Genomic DNA, 13,665 nt, shown 5'->3' on the forward strand with positions numbered 1-13,665 from the left:
CTCCCGTTCCCTGCAAAAGTCATTGAGAAGACCGTCAACAAGCAGCTGGCTGCCTTCCTCGAGACAAACGGATCCCTCGACCTCTCGCAATCTGGCTTCTGGGCCAACCACAGCACCGAGACCGCCCTGATCGCAGCCACCGATGACATCCGAGCCCTGCTCGACAACGGAGAAACGGCAGCCCTCATCCTCCTGGACCTCTCCGCGGCCTTCGACACTGTCTGCCACCGTACTCTAGTGCAGCGCCTCAGCAACGTCGGAATCCAGGAGAAGGCACTAGAGTGGATCATCTCCTTCCTCGCCGGAAGGACACAGAGAGTCCGCCTCCCCCGTTCAGATCAGAAGCCACCGAAGTCATCTGCGGCGTTCCTCAAGGCTCCTCGCTCCGTCCTACCCTCTTCAACGTCTACATGAGCCCCCTCACAAACATTGCACGCCAGCACAACCTCAACATCATCTCCGACGCCGACGACACCCAGCTGATTCTCTCCCTCACCAACGACCCCACCACCGCCAGAGCCAACCTTCACGAAGGGATGAAAGAGGTAGCCGAATGGATGAAGAACAGCCGCCTGAAACTGAACTCGGACAAGACGGAAGTCCTCATCCTGGGATCCTCACCCTCCGCCTGGGACGACTCCTGGTGGCCCCCCGCCCTAGGCAGCGCACCCAAACCAACAGACCACGCACGCAATCTGGGCTTCATCCTGGACTCCTCCCTCTCCATGACCAGACAAGTCAACGCCGCCTCCTCGTCGTGCTTCAACATCCTGCGCATGCTACGTAAGATCTTCCGGTGGATCCCCACCGAGACCAGGAAGACGGTCACCCAGGTCCTCGTCACCAGCCGTCTGGACTACGGCAACTCCCTCTACGCCGGAACCACCGCCAAACTCCAGAAAAGACTCCAGCGGATCCAGAACGCCTCAGCGCGACTCATCCTGGACATCCCCCGTCGCAGCCACATCTCCGGACACCTGAGAGACCTGCACTGGCTCCCGGTCAACAAGAGAATCACCTTCCGTCTCCTCACCCACGCACACAAAGCCCTACACAACCAAGGCCCAGGATACCTCAACAGCCGCCTCAACTTCTACGCTCCCAAACGCCAGCTTCGATCGACCGGCCACACCCTCGCCGCCGTCCCCCGCATCTGAAGAGCCACCACAGGGAGACGGTCCTTCTCCTACCTCGCCGCCAAGACTTGGAACTCCCTCCCGGCCCACCTCCGCCTGACCCAGGACCACCTCGCCTTCAGGAAGCAACTCAAGACCTGGCTGTTCGAGCAGTAGCGGAACCCCCTCCCCTAGCGCTTTGAGACCCTCTGGGTGAGTAGTGCGCTATATAAATGCTCTGATTGATTGATTGATTGATTGATTGATATAGAAGGTGGAAGTTGGTGATATGTTGGCTCAACTGCTGTTGCACACACTTCTCTAGAACTTCAGCGAGTCGGGTACGGATCCCTGTAGAAGGGAGGCATTTCTTATTGCAATCCAGCTAGGAATGATAGACTGGGCGGCGGCAGCTAGGCAATTAGCGGGGAGTGGGTCATTGAAGGGGTTATTCGGTTTAAGGTGGAAAGGAATTCTGAGATAGCATGTGTGTTATAGCTTTTGAAGTCAGCCCGGTATGCTTGGTTCTTGGGAGAAGCCTGTGGAGGCGGCGTGGAAGGGGGAGGCAGATCTGGAGGGGGTTGAGAGTGAATGGCGGATCTGAGTTCGATTCCTAAGGCTGTGATTTTGTCAGAGAAAAAGGAGGAGAACTCCTCAGAGGATATTAGTGATTTGGGGGTTTCTTTCGATGTTTTGGCCAGCTTGTTTGATTGGTGTTTGACCAGTTCAAATAGCTTGCGGGGTCTGTTCTTGGCATTCCCCAGTTCAGATCTGAAGAATTATTTTTTTGAATTGAGAATGTTTTTGTTGTAGGTATTTCTGGCTTGGTGGAGAAGTTTTAGATGTGCGGCAGAGAGGTGCTGTCTCCAGATTCTTTCTGACTGCCGAAGGGATCTCCTCTCGCTGTTAAGGGACCCATTGAACCAGGGGTTTCTGTCTTTGGTTTGGATTCTTTTTAGTTTTAGCGGAGCAAGGTCATCAAGAATGTTAGTTATAGTTACCGAGTAATGATCATTTAATTTAATTTTTAATTTGCGTGTTTATATAGCGCTAGAATCACTCCCGGAGGAGTATCTCCGCGCTTCGACCGCTGCGAAACCCTTCCTGGCTTCCCTGAGAGAAGGTCTCTTAATGGGTATCTCCAGGGTGAGACCAGGCATCCCCGGCGGTCTGGTGGGGCCGTTAGTGAAGATGAGGCAAGCTAATGCCCAGAGTTGCCGAGTGTGATCGCTGATCAGAGTGGGCACCGAGGCGAGAGAATTATCGAGTCCGCTGACCCTGGTCCAGAAACCTGCCGCGCTGGGAATCGAACCCTGGTCCCGGGCCGTCCTCTGCTTTCGGGTCTGCCGCCTCTAACCAGTGAGCCACACTACCTCACTCATCATTAAGGTCACAGACGATGTGATGTGAGGGGGGGGGGGCAAGTCAGACTTGCAACAAGCTATCAGTTTGCTGGATCCAAGTTCTTGGTGTCTCTAACCCGGCGTTAGGGAATCACCTGTTGCAGTGCTCTGGTCCTCCGGGTGTTGGGTAGTAGGAAGTTGATAGTGTGGTGGTTGGACCAGTCACAAGGGTCTATAGCAATAAGTTTGACTATTGGTTCCTTAGCAATGATCCAGTCTAAGGTGGCGCCTTTTGAGTGTGTGGGGAGTGAGCAGACTTGGGTTAGGGCCTGTGTGGCTAGGAAATCTTTGATAGCATTGACATGTGGATCCTTGTGGTTGTTCCAGTGCAGGTTGAAGTCACCAAAGAAGATGCCATTGGAGTTGGCAGAGACTTTGGCTGTGATAAGTTCCATTAGGTGGTCAGTAAAGGCCTCATTAGTGCCTGGGTGGTGGTAAAGGGTATGCAGGTTGAACAGTTGAGCGGAGTTGTTGCGTACAGAGAGTGCTAGTTATTCACAGGAATCTGTGGAGTCAGTCAGGAGTTCGGTGACATGGAGATAAGAGCGATCAATGCAGGCAATGCCTCTTCCTTTTTTGCTGGATTGCCTATCCAATTTTGCAATTTTGTAATTGGGAGGGACTAGGAGGTCCAGGCATGGAGATGAGGATTCGTTGAGCCATGATTCGGTCAGGATTGCTAAGTCCAGGTTTTAGCTCAGTATGTGATCTGCAATATCGGCGGCATGTTTCACTGCAGAGCAGCAGTTGATTAGGAGGCCAGATAATGGGGGTTCGGGGAGAGTGCCATGTGATGGGCCGGACAGGGGTACAGGCACGAGTTTGCTATCAATCACACTTCTGTTGCGGCGAGTACCTGACCTGTTGGTGTTGATTGCGACTGTGCATATGGCCTGTTCGACCTCCACGACTGGTGGGTTAGTGACTGCTGGGGCCAGGTTATATGAGGGAATTTCCTCAACAGTAAGGTCTGGCGGACTTCGGGTGGCAAGGTTAGAGTTGTAGGAAAGGAGGCGGGCTAGAGTATCCTCCTTGGAGATGTGGCATGGTTGCAAGCAAGGGCGAAGGTGTATTGAAGACAGCGCTAGGGGGTGAGTAGTGGGCTCTGTGGTAGGGAAGGGGGTGGGGTTCCACGTGAGCTTGAGCTTGGAGAAGGCAAGTTCAGTGAGGTGAAGGAGGTTCATTAGATCTAGAATGGAGTTATGAATGCTCTGCGTTACTTTGACTGCTCTGAGGTGAAGGGATTCAATATCCAGATAGGTGGGAGGTGCTTGAGGGCCGGGTAGCAGCGGTTTAGTAGCGGTTCTATTGACAAGCTTTCGGGGCAGGGTAGAGGGGCTGGGTGGACATGTGCCGTAGGCCAATCGTGGAGTTTCAGTCTCAGTGACGGGGGAGGAGACCAATGGTCTGGGGACAAGTGTGTTGCTAGGCCCCGGACGATTAGTGTGGTGTTCGAAAGGCAGAGCTTCAGACTCAATGTCAGAGGGAGGGGCTAGCGGGGAAGAAACCAAGGGACTGGGAGCGATACTGTAGGTCGGTCTAGGTAGATTTGTGTTGTGGGCTAAAGGAAGAGTTTCAATTTCGGAGTGAGGGACTGTCGAGGGGGAGACTAAAAGTCTGGGAGCGGTTTTAGTTGTGGGCCTAGATGGGGTGATAAAAGTGTTAAGCTGACTCGAGTTGCCGTAGGATAGAGGGTGAGTATAAGACTCAAAACCCAGAGAAGGAGCTGGCAGGGAGGAGACCAAGGGTCTGGGAACAGTACTAGTTATGAGCCCAGGTGGGGCTGTAGAAGGGTTAGGTTGAGCTGAGTTGACGTAGGCCAAAGGATGAGTTTCAGACTCGGAGATAGAGAGAGAAGGTGACAGGGAGGGGAACGAGGGTCTGGGGACACTTCTGCTGGTAGGCCCATGTGGATATGTGTTGCAGGCCAAACTAAGGGTTTCAGGCTCAAAGCCAGAAGGGGGGGTCTGGCAGGGAGGAGGCTAAAGGTCGGGGAGCCGTTCTGGTTCTAGACCCAAGTGGGGTGATAGAGGGGTTAGGTTGAACTAAATTGCGAGCCCTTAAAGGGGTGGTTTGTGGGTGGCTGGGCATGCTAGTCGGGGGTCATCGGGACGAGTGTATGTTAGCCCACAAGTGTCGTGCACGTGGTTTTTGAGGAGGGAGAAAAGGTCAGCAAATTTATTGAGGTTTCTGTTGGACACTTGGATCAGGACGATGCCATTTTTATAGACAGTGATAGTGAGGTCAGCTCACAGGATTGTAGAGGGCACTATTGTAAGTATGGTATGGACCTGGTACCATGCACATTGAGGAGATGCGCAATGGTTTTACGCCAAGAGGCTGTTCTTCTGGAATAGAAAATTAGGTCATTTATGATTGTGCTCTTGTCAGCGCGGAATCGTTGATCTGAGATCAAGGTTTCTAAATGAGATTTCAGGATGGAGTGCTTGAGAGATTTCGCAGCAGTTTTGGAGAGGTTGGGAGGATACACCAGGGAATAATAGTTGTCTCCAGTGGTGGTCAGGTCAGATCCTGCCATGCTGGCAAGGGTGGGGGCGTATCTGGTAGAGGAACGGTCAGTAAGTGGCAGGGGGTGAGGTGGAAAAGATCCTGAGAAGTGCCCAAAATCAGGTGTCCATGCAGGGAAGGTGTCTAAGATGTCTCTGGTGTTGTTGAGGCAGTCATCAGGATGGCTAAGTAGCAAGACTAGCAACGTAGCTGCGTGTCACAGTTACAGCTATGGTGCCTCAGATGTCTCTGGTGCTGTCAAGAACAGTCATCAAGCAGGCTGAGCAACAAGCATAGCAGGAGCAGCGTGCCACAGTTTTAGCCAAGGCACATAAGGAACCAGAGGGTTGGGCCCATGCTTAAGCGCCCAGCCGGCAGAGTCTCTGGTGTTGTTAAGGACGGTCATCCAATTGGTTAAGCATCAAGTCGAGAAAAGGAGCTGCGTGCAACAGTTTCCGCGAAGGTACATATGTGACCGGAGGATTGAGCTCACGCTTTAATCACACAGGGTCACAGTAGCCTCACCCAGAGGCCCCATTGGTGGACGCAGGGCCCAGCTGATTTGGGAGCGGTTGGGCAGTGGGTAGGGGACGAAACTCACCGGGTAATGAGGGGACGTATTCCATGTGCGTTCTCTTCACGGGCTGCGTAGGACATCGCGAGAGGTTATACAGGGAAGTCATGCATGGAAGGACCTCTATTGGCGTTGTGGGCCTCGAGTCGCTCATGTCAGCTCGGGAGGCGTCGGGCCCGGATAGACTCTTATGGGGCGGCCGGTCTCCAGACGGGTCGGGCCCTGCAGCGCGGGAGCCTCAGGAAGCTCAGGCCTCAGGACCCTCAGGGCAGCTGCGGTCTCCAGACAGGTAGGGCCCTACAGCGCGGGACCCTCAGGCCTCAGGAGACTCAGGGAAGCTGGTGTGCAAAACAACCTCTGGACGGGCCGGGCGCGGCAAGTGGAGAAACCCCAGGAAAGCGACGGATCTCTTTGGTGACAGGGGTAGAGGATAGGTGCGCGCTTACCACTTAGGGTGCAAGTCCCCCTGGACAGTGGAAATCACCGCAAGCAGCCGGCCTCACCATAGGTCCGTGGGCTGCCAAGAGAAGAAACCCCAAGCAGGCTGCATAGCCCTGATGTTCGCTGTGATCAGGCCACCCCATTGGTATTCAGGCGGGGCACCGATCCTCCCAGCAAAGAGGGTAAAAGACCTGCAGGCCGAGTGCTGGCTCCCAGTAGGTCTCCTCGGCAGCCGGTCTCAAAGTGGTTCTGGGGCTGCAAGGAGGAATAGTCACAAAATGGCTGCGGAGCTGAGATAACTGCGGAAAGCCGACACCCCGCTGGTCTCAGAGCAGGACATCGATCCACCGGGCGCAGAGGGGAAAGATCTTTCGGCCGGTTGCGGGCCTATAGATGGGTCCTTGGGCAGAGGTTCGATGTCATCGCGGGTCGTGTCAGCGGGCAAATGGGAGTGTCAACACAAGGCGACAGCTGCAGAAAGCTTCGTTCCAGGTAACCGATCGTCCCGGAGCGGCGAGTGACGGACATGCAGGCCGAGTGGTGGCCTTCAGATATATTGGCAAATAAGTCCTCATTCCTTCGTCACCTCGGCAGCCGGTCTTTTTGTAGTTCTGGGGCTGCAAGGAGGAACAGGCGCAAAATGGCTGAGGAGCTAGGATGGTCTGAGGAAGCTGACACCCCGCTGGTCTCAGAAACAAGCCCTGATCTTTGGACTGGGTAAGAGTGGTCTGCTTAATTCAGACACTCTGTTCATCACCACCCCCTTTTCTGAATCGGTCTCAGAAACAGGACAATGATCCTCCAGGCGCAGAGGGGGGAAATCTTTCAGTCTAGTGCGGCCTCTAGGTGAGTGCTCGGAACTCGCGGGTCATGTAAAGACAATACAAAGGCGCCAGCAGTAAGGGCTTTGTTCCGAGTAGTCGGCATGTACAATGCCAGGGGAGTCCAGCAAACATACAGCTGCATCGGTGGCTAGTAGCGGTGGATGTGTCCCTCTTACATCAGATTGGTCTTGAAACGAGGGACCAGTCCGGCTCTGAAAGCAGTCTCTATCAGAACGCCTACCAAAAAAACCTCAAAAAGCAGCCGCCTATTCCTGCCTCAGTCTAACAGAAAAATGCTCTGACAGCAGCCTCTCATCCTGCAGCATACCGGGAAAAAGTTGGCATGGCAAAATGCCTATTCTAAACCTGGAACAAAACATGTGTACTACAGACTTCCAACCGTGGTTGACTCTTCATAGTACAAGAGAATTCCTCTATCACAGAAGCTGGTGCCACCATATGAAAACTACATGAAATGTGAAAAGAGCAGCCAGTGGCTTAATCTCCTGACCAGAGACAAGTCCAGGCCCATGTTATCTCTGGGCAACAACAATGCCCAAGTGTGGTTGGGAACACCTTCATCGTCTAGATAGACAACTGTCTATTTAGTCCCAGAAGTTCCCAATAAATATGAAAGCTAACAACCGCAAGCCTGTGTGGTGGTCCTTTTATTTTTTAGGCGCATCTGTCTGGTTTGCTAACAACATCTTGGGGACATTCGGAAAGTTTCCCTGCAAATGTATTCCGCCATTGGCTTAGGGGTTTTTAACCACATCGCTGCTGTGGTTATTTTTCCCCTGTGCTGGAAATTGCCATTTTGCTGGTGTCATGACAAGCTCAGCTCGTCATCAGCACAGCTCAACTGTGCCTCATGACGAGATGAGCTCGTCATGAGCATGGAAGGGGTTAACTCACATTTGCTTGCTTTCTATGTGCTGGCTCTATTTGTTTTAGGCTGTCCAGCTCTAGTTTGTGAAACCAACAAAGAATAGCAGTGAGTCAAAAGGCCAACTGAATTATGTATCCAACAGAAAAAGCAGAGTGTTTTTAAACAGGGACAAACCATCAGTGTGAGCGAGTTCCCATCAGTCCACCATCGAGACCGCCCTTCATCATCTGGGATCTCTTACTTGTTTGGAGAACTGGTAAACCACAACAGACTGGCAGATTTTGATGACCAGGTCTAGGGTGTACCAGGCACACTAACTCAGATGTGAACAGGGTGTGCCTAGTGGGGAACTGAATAGCAGTGCTGAAAGTGTTAAAGTGAAAAAAGGATAAAAGTTCTAAAATTGGTTAGTGATGGGGGAAAAAACTTTTAATATGCAACCCTTCACTCCCAAATCAATAAAAACAGTGCAAGTAGTAGTATAACAAATGACTACCAACTGGAATGTTAGGTCGACATGTTTCTGCAGTCACTGGAGCCACTCGGTCTCCTGCTACTTCCTCAGGACCATTAGTGCTACTGCTATGTGTTAAAAGGAAAAAGATATCACTTGATAAGTGCGATATACATTTGTCTTCCCGACTTTAAATCCAGATATTCAGCGGATGAGATGTATGGATACATAAAAAAAGACCGAAAATAGAGCACAGTCAGTGATTATCCAACGTGCATAGATTGTAATACATTGATCTCAATACAACACTCTGGTTATAAAAGACCAGCCAATTGTGGACAATAACAATTTGTCATATATGTATATTGTTTCTCACTCACCCATTTGCTGGGAAGGAATAACCCCACCTCACCTGGCACCAGCTCAGGTAGTGGGTGCACCGCTCTGCAGTAAAGAATGGAAAGGTTTGCTTTAAATATGGGGAAAATATCCCTTACACTCCACATGTCACCGGCCTCTCGCACGCCCCATCCGGCGCTGCACTCACTCGCAGAGTAAAACACGCTTTTACATTAGCAAACCCCAGCGTTTAATTAATTAGAAATCGCTGGTTTCACTCTCTGTGTCACTGGTTTAAATGTGACGCATAAAACAATGTCACTAATTAAACTCGGGTGACGAAAAAACCAAAGAAAATCGCCATTAAAGGTTATCTTGAGGAGGTTCTGCTAGATAAAACAAAGTCTCTAATTACACTCGGGTGACGAAACAACCAAAGGAAATCGCCATTAAAGGTTGTCTCGAGGAGGTTCTGCTTGATTAGTTAGAGATGCGCAACTCTACCCTCTAGTACGCGTGAGCCTCTTACCTCTCCGTCGGTACACCGGTCGTCCCTCTGAAGCTGTTTCATGGGGAGGTACCGACACAGTGTACCGGCGGTCGCTATATTGTCTCTTGCTTCCGCGTCGGGCGTCACCCGCGTGCGTGGCGTCGTGACGTCACGGCGCATTGTGGTACTTGGGAAATGTAGTTCCCGTTTCGATTAGCTGAGACCCGGGAAAGGTACAAAAGAGAAATCACTGATAGCAATTTTGTTAAAAATAGCAAATATTATTACATACTCCTTTCTGAGGCTCGCAATCATGACAGAACTAACGATCACGATCCCTGAGACTTATGTTCCCCATTAATAAAAGCAGGCACCTAAATTGATGCTGTCTATCAAAGGGGCTTGTATGATTTATTAAGGTATGCTGTTCCGTGCTCTTATACAAGGCTTAGTATCCTGCCGAGACTAGCCTATACCTTATAAAAAATCAATTGATCTACAGAAGTAGCCCACAGGAAATATAATCTGGGTAAAACAGACACGTTAGGTTACACACCAGGCTTCCATGATTAGATGCAAACAGTGACATTGGTTCTCAGAGTGACATCCAGGGAATTTCTTCATTTAGCCTTGATTTGTCGGTCTTAAGTCTAAAGAACCATTTTTGTTCCTGTGTGAAAAGAAATTTGGGAATATCAGTGACTGCTGATAGAATCCAGGGTTGGTCAAGTACTGTCCAAAACAGATCCGAGAATTGATGTCCCACTTCTAAGAAATGATTAGTCAGTTTCGTCGCTTGTCTGCAGCATCTAATGGAGCTTTTGTGCTCAGAGATTCATACCTTAATTTTCCTCGTTGTCATCCCTACATAGTTCAATTTGCAGGGACATGTGATTAAATAAATAAGATTAGAACTGTTACAATTTGTGAATCTTCTGAGTTGCCATGGTCGGTCAGTGCCTATGTCGATAGTGTGTGTCCTAGTTGTTTGTGGACACGCCGCACAGTTGCCACAGGGATGATGTCCCATGACGGCAGGCAAATCCCAGAGTACCAACTGCTCATGGGATAGTTGTTTTTGGTCTGGTGTGTACAAGCTGATCCTTCAAACTCTGTCCTCCTTTTAAAAGCAAACAAAGTAATTGGCAACATATCAGTGCCCGTATTTAGAATCTTCCAAAGTTTCTTTACGATTTTTTGAATTTTGTTAGAGTATGTACAGTAGGTGTTAACACACGTGATTCTTTCTTGTTTAGGTTTTGGGGGTGTTAACTACAAAAGGATCTCCCTGTTATTATTGGAGGCCCTTTTCTTTGCATGTCAAATCAAGGCGTCTCGGATATTTCTTGACAACCACATTTTTTTCAAGTACTTTCGAGTGTTCTTCGAATGCAGATTTCGTGGAGCAGTTCCTCTGAATACGGAGGAATTGCCCAAAGGGCAAGTTATCCCTAAGGGCTTTCGGATGGAAGCTTTCGTAGTTTAATAGGGAGTTCCTTGCCATTGGCTTTCGGTACAACTCTGATTGTAATCCCCCTCCAGATGAAGAGATCAGTAAGTCTAGAAAAGGTAGTTGATGTTTGTCGAATTCTATGGTAAAGTTCAGAAAACGATTTCTACCATTCAACCATAGATGGAATTGTTGGAGCTCCTCAACAGTACCCCGCCACACTACCAGGATGTCGTCTATATACCTCTTCCATACCCGCAGACACCGAAGATGTCTGCCAACCCACATCTTCAGTGTCTGTGGGTATGGAAGAGGTATAAAGACGACATCCTGTTTTACCCAGATTATATTTCCTGTGGGCTACTTGTGTAGATCGATTGATTTTTATAAGGTATAGGCTAGTCTCGGCAGGATACTAAGCCTTGTATAAGAGGACGGAACAGCATACCTTAATAAATCATACAAGACCCTTTGATAGACGGCATCAATTTAGGTGCCTGCTTTTATTAATGGGGAACATAAGTCTCAGGGATCGTGATCGTTAGTTCTGTCATGATTGCGAGCCTCAGAAAGGGGTATGTAATAATATTTGCTATTTTTAACAAAATTGCTATAAGTGATTTCTCTTTTGTACCTTTCCCGGGTCTCAGAGACAATATGGCGACCGCCGGTACACTGTGTCGATACCTCCCCATGAAACAGCTTCAGAGGGACGACCGGTGTACCGACGGAGAGGTAAGAGGCTCACGCGTACTAGAGGGTAGAGTTGCGCATCTCTAACTAATCAAGCAGAACCTCCTCGAGACAACCTTTAATGGCGATTTCCTTTGGTTGTTTCGTCACCCGAGTGTAATTAGAGACTTTGTTTTATCAAGCAGAACCTCCTCGAGATAACCTTTAATGGCGATTTTCTTTGGTTGTTTCGTCACCCGAGTTTAATTAGTGACATTCATGCGTCACATTTAAACCAGTGACACAGAGAGTGAAACCAGCGATTTCTAATTAATTAAACGCTGGGGTTTGCTAATGTAAAAGCGTGTTTTAATCTGCGTGTGAGTGCAGCGCCGGATGGGGCGTGCGAGAGACCGGTGACATGTGGAGTGTAAGGGATATTTTCCCCATATTTAAAGCAAACCTTTCCATTCTTTACTGCAGAGCGGTGCACCCACGACCTGAGCTGGTGCCAGGTGAGGTGGGGTTGTTCCTTCCGAGAAAATGGGTGAGTGAGAAACAATATACATATATGACAAATTGTTATTGTCCACAATTGGCTGGTCTTTTATAACCAGAGTGTTGTATTGAGATCAATGTATTACAATCCATGCACGTTGGATAATCACTGACTGTGCTCTATTTTCTGTCTTTTTTTATGTATCCATACATCTCCCCTGCTGAATATCTGGATTTAAAGTCAGGAAGACGAATGTATATCGCACTTATCAGGTGATATCTTTTTCCTTTTAACACATAGCAGTAGCACTAATGGTCCTGAGGAAGCAGCAGGAGACCAAGTGGCTCCAGTGACTGCAGAAACATGTCGACCTAACATTCCAGTCGGTAGTCATTTGTTATACTACTACTTGCACTGTTTTTATTGATTTGGGAGTGAAGGGGTGCATATTAAAAGTTTTTTCCCCCATCACTATCCAATTTTAGAGCTTTTCTCCTTTTTTCACTTTAACACTTTCAGCACTGCTATTCAGTTCCCCACTAGGCACACCCTGTTCACATCTGAGTTACTGTGTCTGGTACACCCTAGACCTGGCCATCAAAATCTGCCTGTCTGTTGTGGTTTACCAGTTCTCCAAACAAGTAAGAGATCCCAGATGATGAAGGGCGGTCTCGATGGTGGACTGATGGGAACTCGCTCACACTGATGGTTTGTCCCTGTTTATAAACACTCTGCTTTTTCTGTTGGATACATAATTCAGTTGGCCTTTTGACTCACTGCTATTCTTTGTTGGTTTCAGTATCATTTAGGGGGCTTAGCAGTTAGGGTCGTTAAAAATTCCCCTGGGACCTCCTTTTGGTGTTCTAACAGCTCTAGTTTGTCCCATCTCTTGCCCAACCCCTATTTACTGTATTTTTCCACAAGAGATCGCTTTATGTAACCAGGCATTTAAATCTAGTACTTATTTTGTCAAATTTGCTGTTCATTCAAAGACAGAAGTCAAATGTTAGGGCTCTTTCTTCCAGGTAGCTTGGTGTTTACTTTTCTTTCTCTGACTTCAAAGTGAAAGGGTTTATGTTACAATCATGCTGGCACCATGGAGTGCTTGAGGGAGACTGTACGATGTTATTTTTTTTCTAGCACACAACAAATTCTAAATGTCTGTAAATGAACTGTGCAGATATTTCAAAATTAGAAAAGCACAAATGAAGCACATTTTTGGGTAATTCTGAAGTTTGGTAGAAACAAATATTTTAAACCTGTCAAAAAATCAATCCACTAGGTGATGACATTGCCACATATTATCGTTTGTTCGCTGTATACTTTTATCAGGGAAACTGTATATCTGTGTAAAGGTAATAGTGATTTCAACTGAAGATGTGTTGTCGGTGATTGAAGTGTGCTACCACACCATGCTTATTCCACTCCACGAAAGCAAAAGACACACAATTGATGGACGGAATGCAGAACAAATCAAAACATTCATCCCCAGTCAAGAGATCTGGGTTAAATCCATCATTCTTTTTCTCACCATGCCACCCCAGTTTAGACCTTTGGACCGGAAACAAGCATCCTAGGATCTTTGGTATCGCTTTGTTCGCCCTAAGTTGGCAGGGTATGCCCAGCCGTGGGTCCCTTGCTCACTTTGCCACTGGATTCAAGCTAGCCTGGCTGATGACGGCTGATTAGCCAGAAACCGGTCCCAGGATGCTTGTTCCGGTCCAGGGAAGACATGAATTGGCAAGGTCAGACTGATTTGCATATGGCCATGTTTGAACTGGGGTGGTGGAGTGAGCTAAAGAATGATGATGTATTAAACCCAGATCCGTTGACTGGGGGTGAGTGTTTGATTTGCCCCAACGCTCTGTCCGTCATCCCCTTTGGTATAGCTTTGTTCGCCCTAAATTAGCAGGGTATGCCGAGACTTGCATCCCTTGCTCACTTTGCCACTGGATTCAAGCTAGCCTGGCTGATGACGGCTGATTAGCCAGAAACTGGTCCCAGGAT

The sequence above is a fragment of the Lissotriton vulgaris genome, chromosome 5 (genome assembly GCF_964263255.1).
Source record: "Lissotriton vulgaris chromosome 5, aLisVul1.2, whole genome shotgun sequence".
Classification (NCBI taxonomy): Eukaryota; Metazoa; Chordata; class Amphibia; order Caudata; family Salamandridae; genus Lissotriton; species Lissotriton vulgaris.